This window comes from Aethalodelphis obliquidens, unplaced genomic scaffold (genome assembly GCF_003676395.1).
Source record: "Aethalodelphis obliquidens isolate GAN/ISIS:26980383/991018 unplaced genomic scaffold, ASM367639v1 scaffold2, whole genome shotgun sequence".
In the NCBI taxonomy this organism is placed as follows: domain Eukaryota; kingdom Metazoa; phylum Chordata; class Mammalia; order Artiodactyla; family Delphinidae; genus Aethalodelphis; species Aethalodelphis obliquidens.
In genome coordinates this window covers 57,269,473-57,285,092 of record NW_020837946.1, presented here as the reverse complement: position 1 = coordinate 57,285,092, position 15,620 = coordinate 57,269,473, and positions in this window count along the sequence as shown.

Sequence of the window (15,620 nt, the reverse complement as noted above, 5' to 3'; positions counted from 1 at the left end):
AAAAGTTCTAAATGCAAATGTCTTATGTGGAAGGTAAAAACAATTTGTTTTTCTCATTAGGTGCCAGACAGTCGGCTAATGTGAAGATGACAGATTTTGAGACCTATGAAATCAGAGCCAGCTTACTTTAACGGAGGAACACTAGCTGCTTACCTTCTCTATCAAAATGAGCATTCAGTCCAAGGTTAGGTACAGACATGTAAATGTCTGCCTGGTTTGGGGATGGTTCTATTTGAACCCTAGATATATTGTTGAGAGAACTGCAATACATTTAGTTTAAAACATACACATGTGTGCATGCAAGTGCCCATACACACGTGCGCACGGGCACACACACACACACACACACACACACACACACACACACACTGCTACAGAATACGGTGTAATTAAAGATATTCATCACTATGTTCATTCAAACTGGTACAATAAAAGTATCTCACACTGTTTCTCTTCATTACTATGCAAGGCCAGAGATTATATTTCTTGATTTGGAATGATGCCAGAGAGTCATTTCAATATTTGAGCTTTATACATTATTATTAATCATGATGATGATGTACTTTTCAATATTCATGGTACTTTGCAACAATTTTTATTAGCTGTTTCTCTGAACAGCTGAATCAGGTCAAGGATAATTACTTACTACTCTGTGGCAGATAAAGAATCAGAGGGCACACATACCTGACCTCTGGATCACACCTGGATTATTGGCATAGCTTGTATGAAAACTCACAATCTTATATTTTTACACTCTGAAGGTTTTCTCGCAATATTTATTTTGGAGAATAAATTGTCATATTAGAAGTTTCAGATATATTTGGGAAGCTAAAAAATACAATTGAGTAACAGTGTTGGGCACATAATAGGTTTTCAATAAACATTAACTAAAGAAATGTGTAAATATTAGAGGTTTAAAGCAAAAGATTTGAAAAGAGTGCTTTGTTTCTGTAAAAGTAACATTTTGAGTTAATTAATGGAAATTGGAATAGGACACCAGTGTTAAAAAAAGAGACAACAGGTTCAAAATGGAGTTACTTGTGCTAAGCCCCATGTCACCAAACCAAGACTTAATACCTAACTTCATTACAGTTTCAACCTCTCCCAGGAATGGAATCTTAAACCAGTCAGTCTGGAATCACCTGGTCAGTACTAGTGAGATAATCTGCCTCATAGTCCCCTGCTGTCCCCTAAAGGAGGATGACATTGCCACAATCTGTTCTTTGCTAGTATAACTGCCTTGTCCTGCCCCCTTCTGCCTATGAAAGTCTTTCATTTTGTACAGCGCTCCTTTCTATCTGCTAGATGGGATGCTGCTTGATTCGTGAATCACTGAATAAATTCAATAAGATTTAAAAAATTTACTTAGTTGAATTTGTTTTCTAAACATTGTTGGTGCCAGTGGTGGGATCCAAAGGAAACTTCTGATGGCTTTGGGACAAGATATGTGCTGTATCCACAAACCCTTTGAGTTCTCTGTCTTTCTGTTTCTGAGGGCTGTAAGTTCCTCTTAGCTCTGAGCTTTGCTCTCTTTGGATTGAGTTCCCGATCTAAATGGCTTTCTAGTCCAGGGTTAATGAGTCAGTCTAGACTGACACTGTTACCAAGGCTATTGCCCCAGAATCATACCTCTGCCCCTCCCTTGAATGGACACCAGTTGCTCTTATATGTCTCAGGAAGAAGCTGCAAAGAGAAAAACGAACTGGTTAGAACCAGCTAGGCCCAAGATGGCAGAAGATTTGATTTCTAGTAGACCTTGAGCCTTATTATACGCTCATTATAATGCATTAGCATGCTAAATGACACACCCACCAGTGCCATGACAGTTGATAATTGCCATGACAACAACTGAAAAAGACCATAAAAGGACTGAAAAGGTGTGTTGCCTCAGTTCTGGGTCCAAACTACACCCCTGTTCTAGGAAAAGTCATGAATATTCCCTCTCTTTCCAATTCCCCCCCTTTTACCTTGACCCTTATATATATATATATATATATATATATATATATATACATATATATATATATATATATATATATATATATATATATATATATATAAGAGACACTATATATATATAGTGTCTCCACCCAAATCGGGTTGAGAAGTTGATTTGCAAACTAAGTTCCTGCTTCTCCATTCTTTGGCCTTTGAATAAAGCTTGTTCTGTTGCAGTCTCAGCATTGGTTTCATTATTGGCTGTGAGAATCTGAGCGGAAAAAGAACCTCTCCAGCCAAGACAAGGGATCTTGGCCCGGGCTAGGACCCTGATCCCCAGCCTAGGGCTTAGAGGGTCAGCTTGAGATGGCAGATGGTTGCAGCCGGAACCCAAGTCCCTAGCCCTTGGTTAGTCTGCAGTCCTCGTTTGTTGGGGTCTGATGTTTCATACTGTTGTTCCATTTCGGGAACTTCTAGTGGTGTGCACCTAAAGCCACTCTGAAGAGGCTACAAGAGCAGAAACAAAAGTTTGCCAAGTTAATGGCTTTACAGATGTCCCCACCCCATATCTACTCTTTAATGAGGAGCACTCTATGGACCCCTCCCAGGGTTGATGGGACTCTGAGGGATTTTCTGGTAAACTGCTATGTTATTCCCTTAAATAGCCAAGGGAAACTAAAATCAAAATTAATGGAAAACCTTACCAAATTTTGGTAATACAAGAGCCTGCAGATGGGATCTGCAGAAAACTGGCAGAAACCATCTAAGGATGAGAATGTTTACCAGAGTCAGCTCTCAAAAATCTCTGTTTGCAGTACCCAGTAGAGGGGAAGATAAAATTTCATGTTGTCCCTTCCTTTCCAAATCCAGACCCATTGATGATTGATTCTTTCTCTCCCAGGGACAGCTGTCATTTTCTTGTCCAACTTATTGTGTGTCCTGAGAACTTGGCTTGGTAACCATCAGTTTGGGGGGGGGTCCTAAAATATGGCTGGACAGAAATATGGGTTGAAGTCTACTTGCTGCTAGGGCCTTACCAAATTGCTGCCAGCCCTCAGGGAAATTAGCTAAGTCTTTTTTTCTTCTGGCCATCTTTGGGAGAGTCTCTGAATATTGGGAGAGTAATATCTTTTGGACCCTATTTGGCGACACCTCTTTTGTCCATGGGTTGTTCAATACTGCCAGAGATATTTACTTTTTGTCCTGGCTGAAAGCTGACAAGATATTTGAAAGGATTTTTTTTTTTAAAGTAGCTCTATGGTCAGAAATTGGCCAAATAGGAAGTTGATATTCAGAGCCTGATAGGAACTTTTTTCAGACCTCCTCTGCCAAGCTAAACGTATCCTTCCACAAAGTCTTCAGAAGACTTTGTGGAAGGATTTACTAAAACATTCCAAAGAAAAACGGCTCTACATCCAGAACATAGAAATGTTTTGATTTCCATCTTAGTGGAAATCTTCTCCCTGATATAAAAAAGCAAAGTGAAGATAACATGGTTGGACGGGCACATTAACCTTTTGATATCATTTAGGCTGCAACCCAATTCTTTGAGAAATTAAAAGCAACTCTCCCTATCTTAGAAATCTTTGCAAGACCAGAAATGCAGCTCTAGAAACAATTTAAAGTCCACCTATTCTTCTTACCAATCCCCAAACCTTCCTTATTCATCCCAAAACGTTGTAGGTATTGTAAAAATTCTGGCTTTAGGGAACAAGAGTGCTTCTTGGAGGAACCTGCATTCTTTCCCTGTGCCTTGAGATGTAAATGTTCTACCTGATCATCTCCAGAAATTCTTATCTAGGCCATCACTTTGAAATACAAACTTCAGGGAGATAATTCTTATCAGAAAGAAAACAAAAGGAGAAAAAATTATTTGGAACTTAGGTGAATGAAAAATCACAAGTGTCTCCTCCACAAATATTAGTAAAAAGCTTTAGCTGCCATAGCAGGTAACCTTAACTTATTCCATTTGCCTGAAACACAATTTGGATGAGTTCTTTTACAACTAGTGAGTTTTGTATTACTATACCTGATTCATGGCTAAAATTTTAGAATGGAAGCTATAAGGTGTCTGTGTCTGTTTATGTGTGTCTATATATATGTGTGCAGTAGATGTGTGGCATTTTCTACCTCCAAATGGTATTGGCAAAATTAGTGAAAGAGCTCTATTTAATTGACTTAAAATTAAGCACTTAATATGAATTAAGTATTCCTAAAACTCTCAGAAATATAATAGAAACTAACTTAAATATTTTTCAAGTTCATATGATCTGAGATAATCTTTGGTAAATAAAAAGTAGTTTAAGATTGTTACTTTCATTATGAAAGACGTATGTCTTCACTGGTGTCAGCATTAAAAATAATGCAGGTATACAACTTTTATTTTACCTGGGTTTACTAGTCAAATAAGTTCATGTTACCTCTGTTACAAAATTTGTCAGCAAGTGAAATAACTTAGTATGATGAAATCTTCATCAGTAGTCCAAATGTAATTGTTAAGAACAAGTGAGTTAAATAGATGTAAGTGGGATAAAAGTTTGCAGGTGAAAATTTTAGCAATAATTATGTTTTATGGTATGTCTGGTTAAACAGTTTCTAAAATCTTTTCAGTTACTTGAAACCTAAAAGTTACACTGAGACAAGGTAAATGATGAATATTCACTGAATATCTAGATCATTTTCAAATAAAATAAAATGCTGATACATTAATCACTGAACATATGTTTATCCACTTCTGGTTTCCTTTTCAAAAAGAACTAATGGCATTTAGGTTTATTAGTAAACATGTTTTGTGTCACATTGAAAGTTTACTATGAGGAAGAATATACTTCAAGAAATTATGAAATGTATTTATGAGTTTGCTAATCCACAATCCACAGAATGCTAGTGTAACAAAAAGTCCACAATTGCTTACTTCTTAGTTTTCACTAGGAATGAAAGATTTAAAGGGTTAAGCATTCTAATCAATATACGTAATTAAAACTGCTTAGAAATAATAAGGGTGAAAGGAAATAACTGTGTATGAAAGGTAGGTAAGGAAAGTAAAATGATTGATTGTTCCAGGATAAGAAAGAAAAAAAAATAAGAAAAAATTACAGAAGGTTTGTGGAAAAGGAATCTTGGGAAAGGAATTTTATGCATGGTCAAGCAGGCTTAGATTGCAATACATTTATTTAAGTTAAAAAAATATTTTAATATCAAAAGAATACTGGTACAAAATTAGAATTGGTTTTCTCTCTGTTAAAAGGACAAAGTTTTCTTGGACTTTTGGCCTGGTTTTGATAACATTGCAAAAGTTTCTTTACCTTTAAGGTAATCAGCCTGAACAGCAAAAATTTCGGTGTCTCACCAAAATAATTTACTGTGCTTCATATTATTTTTTATCAGAAGTCTTTGATTACTTAAGATAAACCCAGTCTTCTCAATATTAAAAGAGCTAAAGTTTGCTCACAACTAGGTTACTTTCTGTATTTGCCTTTAACATCTTCCATTGTCACCTTGGTTAGATAATTAAGTATTATTTCATAATAATCTGTGATCCTATTTAGTTAAATGTTCAAACATTTGGATGTTTTGACAACTTCCCCAAATTAAATTCTAAATGAAATTTTTTTGATCTTGAACAAACTTTGCGATTTTCCAGAGGGCGCCTGGAACATGTCAAAAATTTTGTTCTCTTTCTAATTAGGCTTATTTACTATGATAGATTAATGGGACGTATTGTTAAATAAGTAGTACTAAGCCTTCTTTTTGTTGTATTAATATAGGTATATGTTTTAAGTGTTCCAGACATTGTATGAAAATCTTGGAAATCTGCTATGTTCTGGTATAATGTTATCAGTTGGTTATTCCAGTTATTATCTTAAAATTCTGTATATCACAGAAATAACCAAATTTCTTTGTCAATTCCACCCTAATGAACTCTAATCAAATCTTTAACCAGAAGCATTTTAAAGTCTTTTTGTCATTTATTGACAGTTATTGTCTTACTCTGATATTTTTGCAAAAGTGAGACTCATGGAAAGGATCTTGCCAAGTGCTCCTGACCACTGACACTGCTGTGAAACTAGAAGGCATGGAACTTTGGGTACACATCTCACAGCTGAGGAAGGCTCCACCTGACATCCGGTCCTGTGCAAACGCCAGAGACCTCCAAATCAACTTGACTAGGGAGAAAAGTAGTTGGCATCAAGGCTTTTACTGCTTCCACCCAAGATTCCAGATCAAGACCTTATACTTTACTAAACATGAAACCCCTTCTTCTCTTTCTTTCCATTATTCTGGCATTGTCCTGGAAATATGCTATCATCCGTATCTCCCAGGCCATTGCTAAAAACAGGTGACTTTTCAGACTGCTAGATTTGTCATCAAAAACTTTAATCTGTCCATGATGCTAGAGAACCCCTGGTTCTCCCTTTGACCAATTTTTCTTCTATTCCCAACGTCACTATAAACTACAATCAACCCCCCTTGTAAGTCACAGAGTCCTACTTTTACAGCTAGAACATTCAGTGCCTTGTGTTTACCTTTCTTTGATTATAACTTGTAGTTGTCCAATTGGACACAAATACCTATGTAAATCATAGCACATTTGTACGCCTACATTCTTATGGTTATCTAAATCAGATATGCCCCCAAATATGGGATGATCTCACCAGCAGCACCCATCTTCACAAGGGATTTAGAACAACTTTTTATTTCAGGCTAGGAGGTTTACTTCCTGAATGCATTGAAAACGTAACTGACCCCTGGCTGGAATAGGCAAATGGAACAATTCCTGAAAATAAATTTATTAACAGTGCCACCTTAGTGGAAGTGGTTTGTGCTCTGTCAGGATTTATCTTTGTCCGTGGTGGTTATGATTCTCCTTGGCCCTGAGGATGCCTAGATGGCTGGCGCGTAACTGAGCAATGCTTCTTAGGTTATCTAACTCTGCCCTTAACTGTCCACAATCAAACTGAGACACCTCACTGGTCAACTCCCCTGAAGTTACACGGCTGAGTTAAAAAGGACCTATCACGAGGCATTAATGACTCAGGATTCGCTTCCTTTAGAAGGTCCCTACTTCCCTGGTTAGGACTGGAATGTCAGAAAAGGAACAAAGAGAATGACTGACTTAAAAAAATGTGAATGTGAAGTCATGACCTGTGACTCCCACACAGAGGATCAGCAAATACTGTGAGAACTTCAGAGTGGTAGCTGGGAGTGGCTCTAATGCCTTAGACTGTGATCACTCTCTGTTAGGCTGAGAGTCTGATCAAAACGGGAGGACTGTTGAAAAAAAAAGAGACAACAGGCCCCAAACGGAGTCACTTGTGCTAAGCTCCATGTCACCAAACTGGACTTAATACCTAATTACAGTTCCAACCTCTGCCAGGAATGGAATCTTAAACCAGCCAGTCTGGACTTACCTGGTCAGCACTAGTAAGGTAATCTGCCTCACAGACCCCTGCTGGCCCCTAAAGGAAGGTAACCTTGCCACAATCTGCTCTTTGATAGTATAACATCCTTGCCCTGCCCCTTCTGCCTATAAAAGCCTTCCCTTTTGTATAGCCCCTCAGAGCTCCTTTCTATCTGCTAGATGGGGTGCTGCCCGATTCATGAATCGTTGAATAAAGCCAATAAGATCTTCAAAATGTATTCAGCTGAATTTTTTTTTTAACACCAGTTAGTGGGTAAGTTGGATATATTGTGTGTTTCAGAGTTAAGTGATAAATCACTGCAGGATAATAATGAGAGCATATGTCTCCAACAGCTTTTCAGAAAAGGTGTGGTGTTCTAAATGTAAACTAGTGGACCAAAGAGATAGTGAAGATTTATTTCCTATCTGTTGGCAGAAATAGATTTCTTTCCTTAGCCTATTAATGATGATGCATTAAAAATATTTATACAATAACCTCAGTTAAAATTACAAAGCAAATGTACCATAATTGAAATACCTAAAACCCCCAAAGGGCCACCTCAGCCTTAATAGTATTGAGACAGTCTGTATCCCAGAAATGTAGCTGTTCCCTGTATATGGGGGCGATCTAACAATGGTAATGCCATGTAGAGCTTGTGGTCACTGACAAGCACATTATCCCATCAGTTAATCTGTACCTATTTGTGTCTTTGTGTTTCACTACCATACCACTCTTAAAATATCAGGATTTGGTGTCTTCATTTAGGCGGTTTAAATATAGTTCCCTAAATTTTCACTCAAGAAGTTTAAAACATGAATGTTCTTTCTTCAAAATTGTGTTGTGTAGCTATATCACTGTTCAAAGAAAATGTCTAATCCACATTAGAGGATTAGACATTGAGCACACTGGTACATACATCCATGCTCATGGCTTCCTTCTGTAATGACCAGGCAAGCTGGTTGCTGCCCATGTCATCAAAGGAGAGCAGAATAGACATTTGTCTCTGTTTCTAGACTGTCCATCAGATCGTTCATCATGGGGTTCACTTTTTCAAACTTCTTGGATTTTGAACAATTTAGTAAAATGAAATAAGCCAATCTTCAGTTTGTTCTTAAAGATGTTATCATAGGCAGTGCTGGGAATGAGAATTCTAAGCTTAACACGACCTGTGTTTATACATTGAAAATGTTTTCTAACTAGACTTTATTGTTTGGACCCAGTGATTACCCTTTGCTCTGTTTGAATCACCTTTGGCAGTCAAAGAAGCAGCCAGGAAGGGACTCTGGACCAAACCAAAAAGCCTTGTTATCCAGAGCACTTGAGATTATCTGTGTTTATGGGGGAAGTACTATGTTATATCCCCATGATGAATTTGGGGACTCATTCAACAAATGCTTATTGAACACCTATTGTGTGAGAGGCACAGTGCTGAAACTGCTAATAGAGAATAGAGTCCTTATAAATAGTCTGCTGTACTCTCATTAATTGAGATAAGAATGGCCTGCACCTAAAATCCTGGGGGGAAGATCCCGTTCTGATGATGCTGGCAGCTTGGGAATAGCCACTCTGAAATAAGGCAGCAGGGGTCATCCATAAAACAGGCATACCAGCACTCTGTTTATCATGTTTAGTGAAACGTTGGGCAAAAGAATGTATCTAGGCTTGTGTGACAGCAGAGTCTACTTGTCCCCGTCACCATATCACCTGCTTTGCCAGTGATCATTTCCAATGACTGAGCACATTATGCACAGTAGGTGGAATTAGAATGTTTTCAGGAATTTTTTATGTTCTTCTATCTTGTGAATGGTTTCCTTCGGCAAATACTGATTTCAAAACACATGCTTCTTAAATACATAGTTGTTTAAGGGGGTAATCAGATTACATGGGTAAGGAACTTGAATTTTGTCATTTGTTTAAACACTGTCTGTCCCTCTCCCACTCCCCACCCATGCTCAAAAGAAAAAAAAAGAGAAAAGAAAAAAAGAAACAAAATCACGTTGACATACAAAACAAAGAAAACAAAACCAAACTCCCCAGATGGTTTGGGTCACATGCTCTTTCAAGGCTTGTGGCAGTTCTCAAATGTGGAATCACTAAAGGGGAGCTCTAAATGTGGACTATCTAAAGGGGAGCTCTGCAACTCTCTGTCCCTCCCACTGACTGTCTGCATAATTGTAAACAACATCAGAAAATCAGTTAGACACTCGTGGTAAAAACCCTCTTTTGATTTTCAAAATCTACAAATCCTAGGTAGTCTGCCTCCAGACTTCTCATTCTTAAATAGTCAACTATTCTCCTTTTGTAAACTCATCCAAGTGCATCACTTTGCTTATGTTTTACTAATCCAGTAGATGACAATGAGAAAACATCTACATACATACATTGTTTCTTTGGGGCTTAATCTTCCTTGCTTAAAACTTTCGCTTTTGAATACATGCACATGGTGAAAAATTAAAACCGTGCAAAAGAATACAGTGAAAAGTAAGTCTCTCACCCCCTTCTGCTACCTTCACTTTCCCTAGCCAGAGGCAAGCCTGGTCCCCAAGTGCTTGTGTCTTCTCCTAGAGATATTCTGTGCACATACAAGCTAATCTTTCAAGTCACTTTTTAAAAATGGGTGAAATTTCTGAACACTTTTTAACAGCAGCCCACTCAGATCAGTGACACCAAACGTGTCCTGGAAAACCAAGATGCCCAGACACTTCAGATAATCATATTCAGTTGGGCATATTGGCTAGGACACTCCAGCTCACGCTGTCCCCAGTTTATGGGAAGCACAGCTGAGAAGGTTGTAAAGGTGACATGTTTAGTCTACTGGGGCCCAGGCAGACACTGCGCTCAGAAACCCTGGCCATTTGCTGTTCACAGCGCCACGGAGTAGTGCCAACAGCACCTGCGTCAAAGACAGCCTGTCCCAGAAGAAACGCACACATTATTCCAGTGGGGACACCAAATTCTAGTTAAGATGTGTCTATGTGTACAAGCTGAAAATATGGGAATTTAAAATCAACTGTTTGTTAAAAAAAGGGTATTTTCGTTGATCCAGCAAGCCCACTTCTAGAAATTTATCCAAAGACTTAACTGCAGAGATGTGTACGACAACCAGTTGGGCACAAACCTAAATAACCAACAATAGAGGACTGGTTAAATCAATTACATTAATTGAATGTAAAATCAACTAGCCATTAAGAAGATGACAAAGACTATTAAATGATATAGAAAGGTATTTATAATACATGGCTAAGTAAAAAGAGCAATATATAGAAGAACGTGTACAGAAAAATATTATTTATTGTATATGGAGACTGTAATAAGAGAGACCATGGGTGAGAGCTAGTGAATGATTTACAATAAATATTAACTCTTTCTAGGTGGTAATAGGCAATTTTAATAGAAGCTTTTCACTGCTTATTTAAAATCTAAAAAATTTAACAGTGAACACTTTTTATCTGTATTGAAAATAAAACAAAAACTTTTTTTTAAAACTGAAGAATAATCGATTATCTCCTGAAGCAGCCAGTTGCAGAATATTCACTAACCAGTTATTTAAATGGCTTTTTCTTGGGTACAATCTAATTTTTTTTTTTCAAACATCTGCTAGCTTGTCTCCCTCCTACCTTTGAAACTGAATCCTCTCATGATCCACTGATTAAAATAACATGTGACCCCTTCACAGTGTCTTTGGATTATTATCTGGCAGGCAATTATTGTTTTTAATTTAGATGTGTTGCTTGAGCTTTGCTGAACAGTCCCCAGACCCTTTCAGTTTAGATTCTATGATAATAATGATAATAGCTAACACTGATTGAACTTTCAGCCGTACTAGGCACTGGGGGAAGCGCTTTGCAAGTGGGATCTCACTGAATCCCTAAGTGTGTGGACCACTACTATCCTCTCTTTACAGATGTGGAAACTGAGGCTCCAAAAAGTTAAGTAACATGCCCAAGTTTATAGAGTTGAAAAAGTGGAGGAGCCAGGATTCCAGAACTTGGGCTCTTAATCAGTGTAAGAAGCTCTGCTGCCATCTATAATACGGTCTCATCTCAGATTTGACGATCGGAGGTTTTTAAAGCATTTATAAATCCCATTTTGTAGACAATGAAATTGAGCCAGGAAATGGGTGATGTGTACGTGCTTGGAAAGGTAATCCAAGAAGAGGAAGACACAGTCCAGCATCCCCTGGGTCTTGTCTCAACATTTAGCACTAACTCACTTCTCAGAGAACATAAACACTATGAAGAAATAATGGGAATGTGATTTTTGAGCCTCTCAGTAACGGAGGAGATGGAAATCTTCCCACCTCATCCCGCTTATTGCTGATTGTGCACACAACACTTGCCCATCAAGATCATTTTCAAAAGATGATTACTTCAGTGTGCCCAGGCCTGCAGGACGTAAGTACATGGGCAGTGGTGGTAAGAGCTATAATTATTCTTAATGGGAAAATATGCAGGTAATGACTTGGATGATCATGTATCTGTAATGTATGAGTTCCAAAGCCCAATGAAGTAATTAAGCAATCTGCAAACATGCAGGCGGAAAAAGCCTGAAATGGAAAAGAACCAGAATAATGTTCCTTTTGAATAACTGGCAGCTTTCTTAAGGAGGAGTCATAAAAAGAAGAGCTTTCTTATCTCTCTCTCTCTCCATCCATCCATCCATCCATCTTGCTTACCTGGTCTCATAAGCAAATATTTCTGTATCTTCGAGTACTAAGTATTTGTTGGAGGCCAGTTTTCCCAAGCTATCAGTTCAAAGGATAGTAGTTGTTCTTTATGGAATGTGAATTTGCATCTCGCTTTATCCTTATCAAGTTCATTCACACAAATAAGTCCATCTCACACTCAAGAGCAGTAGCGAGAGAAAAGACATAGTCCCTCCCACCCCCAGCAACGGCTGGAAGGTCTCAGTGTGAATTCCATCTCTTCTACTTACCCCATGGTTGACTCCATGGTTAATCATTTATTCTCCTCTTTAGGGTGATAATTCTCACTTGATGGGCAGATTCAAAGAGTAGGAGAAAGTTTTTCATCATGACAGAGCTGTGAGCTGTGCACCTAGGAAGTATAGACATTATTATTATAGATCTGTGTAGAGCAGCTTTCTTTTCCCTGCTTCCTAAATGAAGAATCTGAGGCAGAGTAATTTGTCCAAGGACATATAACTGGCTGTAGGCAGAGAAGTCAGATTTTCTGCTTGTTATTGAGTACAAGGTAGTGTGTTCTTAAAGGGGGGGGGGCAGAGGGGGGGGGGGGGGGGGGGGGAGAGAGGGAGAGAGAGAGGGAGAGGGGGAGAGAGAGAGAGAGACAGAGAGAGAGAGAGACAGAGAGAGAGAGAGAGAGAGAGAGAGAGAGAAGAAGAGGGTTGAGTGGTCGATCTTGGCCATACCATGACAAGTATGGAGTTATTCAGAGCATCAGAAATAGCAGATTTTCTAAAATAGGCTCTTTCAAATGGTGGGTGTAGAGAAACTATTTCTAAACATGTAAACCAAATCAAATCAAAGGGGTACTTTTGAGGAATACTAAACAAATATATTAGTCTTCTGAAGGATTTATGGAGTAAAAGGCAGGGAGGAAATGGCTAGATTAGGGCTGTCCAGGGAGCAATTAGCAGCACTTACAAACTATTAAAGCACTTTGTCCTTAGAAAACAACAGAAATTCAGAAGAAAGGTTTCTTTTTGCCTTTGAATATGCAGGCTCTCTGGAGCCAAAGCAAAAATGTTGCTGTGAAATTTGCAAGAGGTTGTCCTATCATGAATTCATGCTGCAGCTTTTACGTTTCTGTACATTGGTACCTTGGGCTGTGATTTTGTCACTGTCACTAACAAAGCTGCTTCAGACCAAATCAGGTTTTAAGGAGACCTGGAAAGGCTGACAAAAAATGTTGAGGGATGTTATTGGTGGCCCAGTAGGTGGCAGCCTCCCCTCTGAGTTAGCGCCTTGAGAGAGGCTTGGGGATGGATGGGATGGGGGGAGATTCTGGCTTTATTTTTTTATTCAAAATATCTTCCCTTTTTTTGAGGTACACTGGGGAAAACGGCAAGTAAGGAATATATGGCATTAAAACTTTTTTTTCCTCTCCTATTCATATTGGACAATTACATGCTGGCTTCCACATACATTCAGATAAAGTGTTTTCTATTTAAGATTGTATTGTTTGTGTGATACCTTGCTGAGCAGACGCTGCTTCTTTCTCCCGCTGTTGGATATTCTTATTATTTGCTTTCATTTTGTAAAAAGATCCTGGCTTTCTTTGTTTTTGTTTTTGCGGTACGGGGGCCTCTCAACTGTTGTGGCCTCTCCCATTGCGGAGCACAGGCTCCGGACGCGCAGGCTTCAGCGGCCATGGCTCACGGGCCCAGCCGCTCCACGGCATGTGGGATCTTCCCGGACCGGGGCACGAACCCGTGTTCCCTGCATCGGCAGGCGGACCCTCAACCACTGCGCCACCAGGGAAGCCCCCTGGCTTTCTTTGGATAAAAAGCCAATAGATATACAACAGGCACAAGCATAAAGTTCTTAGTTTTGGGGGAGAAATAAAGTTTTATTGGTGTTCTTTTCCATCTAGGTGAAAGAAAAAATAAGCCACCCTCTCTTCCCTACCAAGCACCTGTGAACACTGACCCATGGTTTGTGGCTCCACTCCTCCCAGAGCCTGGTGTTCTTACATTTCATTCTGATACTCATACTCTCAGTCAACCTGCAGGAGATCACCTGGTCCATCCCCCGTTGTTACAGGGTGAGAGTGGGCTAGTCCATCCCCTGCACCTGTGGTTGTAGGTCTAGCCTTTCTGGCTAATCCACTTGCCTCTATATTTCCTGGATAAGGAAAAGGAAGGGAGATGAGCCAGTGGGGGACAGAGAGCACTGCTTATTGCCTCCTTATTTTGTACCAGGCACTGTATTAGTTACATATATTCTTTCATGTCATTCTTAGAAAAAGAATGGGGTTTTGGTGATGGGGATGAGATTAATAATGTCTCCATTTTAGGGGTGAGAAAATGAAGGCTCAAAGACTTGCCCAAGGTCACTCGGCTGGTAAGAGCCAGGATATGAAACAGAAGCTTTTCATTAGGGGTTATTCAAATTTATTTCTAATATCCCCACCCCATTTAAAAACGTATTGGCATTTACCCTTGGGCTATGTAGAACTAGTGCTCTGTCACCAAAACATACCTATTTGCCTTAGTATGGTTCATGATTTCATCTCCAAATTAAAAACCTTTAAGAACTGAAAATACGCAGTCTTTACTCTCAACTTGAACCTAAGCCACATTTACCCTAGAATTCAGACTTCTGGGGACATCTCTAGAGGACCTGATGGGCTAATCTTTTATTTTTTTTTTTTTGTGGTACACAGGCCTCTCACTGTTGTGGCCTCTCCCGTTGCGGAGCACAGGCTCCAGACACGCAGGCTCAGCGGCCATGGCTCATGGGCCCAGCCGCTCCGCGGCATGTGGGATCTTCCCTGATCGGGGCACGAACCTGTGTCCCCTGCATCGGCAGGTGGGCTCTCAACCACCGTGCCACCAGGGAAGCCCTGATGGGCTAATCTTTAAGGGGTCGTTTGCATGAGGAGGAGGAGTCCAAATTTGGACAAAGACAGGCCTAGAAGGTGGGGGGGAAGGGTCAGTAAGAAGTCTGTTTCTTAGGTTTCCTCCAGCCCAATCTGGGTGGTAGAAATCAAGGACTGAAAATAAATCTGAGAGTTGTTTGAAAATTCAGTAAGACATAGGGAGCATCATATATTGGGGGCTAATGTTATAAATGAGGTTAGAAAGGAGAAATGTTTCCTCATTTCAGTGTCAAGTCTTATCAGTTTTGACTTGGGCTCTTTGGAGTGTTATGAGCAAAGAAGAGTGAATCGTCTTATCTTGGCGAATGGGCTGCAGCCACAGAAATGTTTCATGATTATTGTTGTGGTGGAACATCAGGGAAGACCCAGTTATCCAAAGAAGAAATTGTGGCTGAATGTTTTGTGTTGGGTTTGGGATTTTAAGGCAGAAGACTCTGGCATAGTCTCAAATTATACCATGAGGGAAGTTCTAATTTGATCTACTCAAAAGGCAACTCTGGTTCTCACCCATTTAATGGGTCCTTTGAGGTGAGATTCATGAGGAGGTAATGAGCAGACAAGAAATCTTGCTTAATTAGGTCTTTGGTTGATATTAACATGATATTAACGTGATCTTTTTTCCCTTTCATTCCCCCTTCCTGCCATCGAACCCATTTCTGAAGGGCAGAGTAATTAGCAGAAGAAAAGGGACAGACCTTAC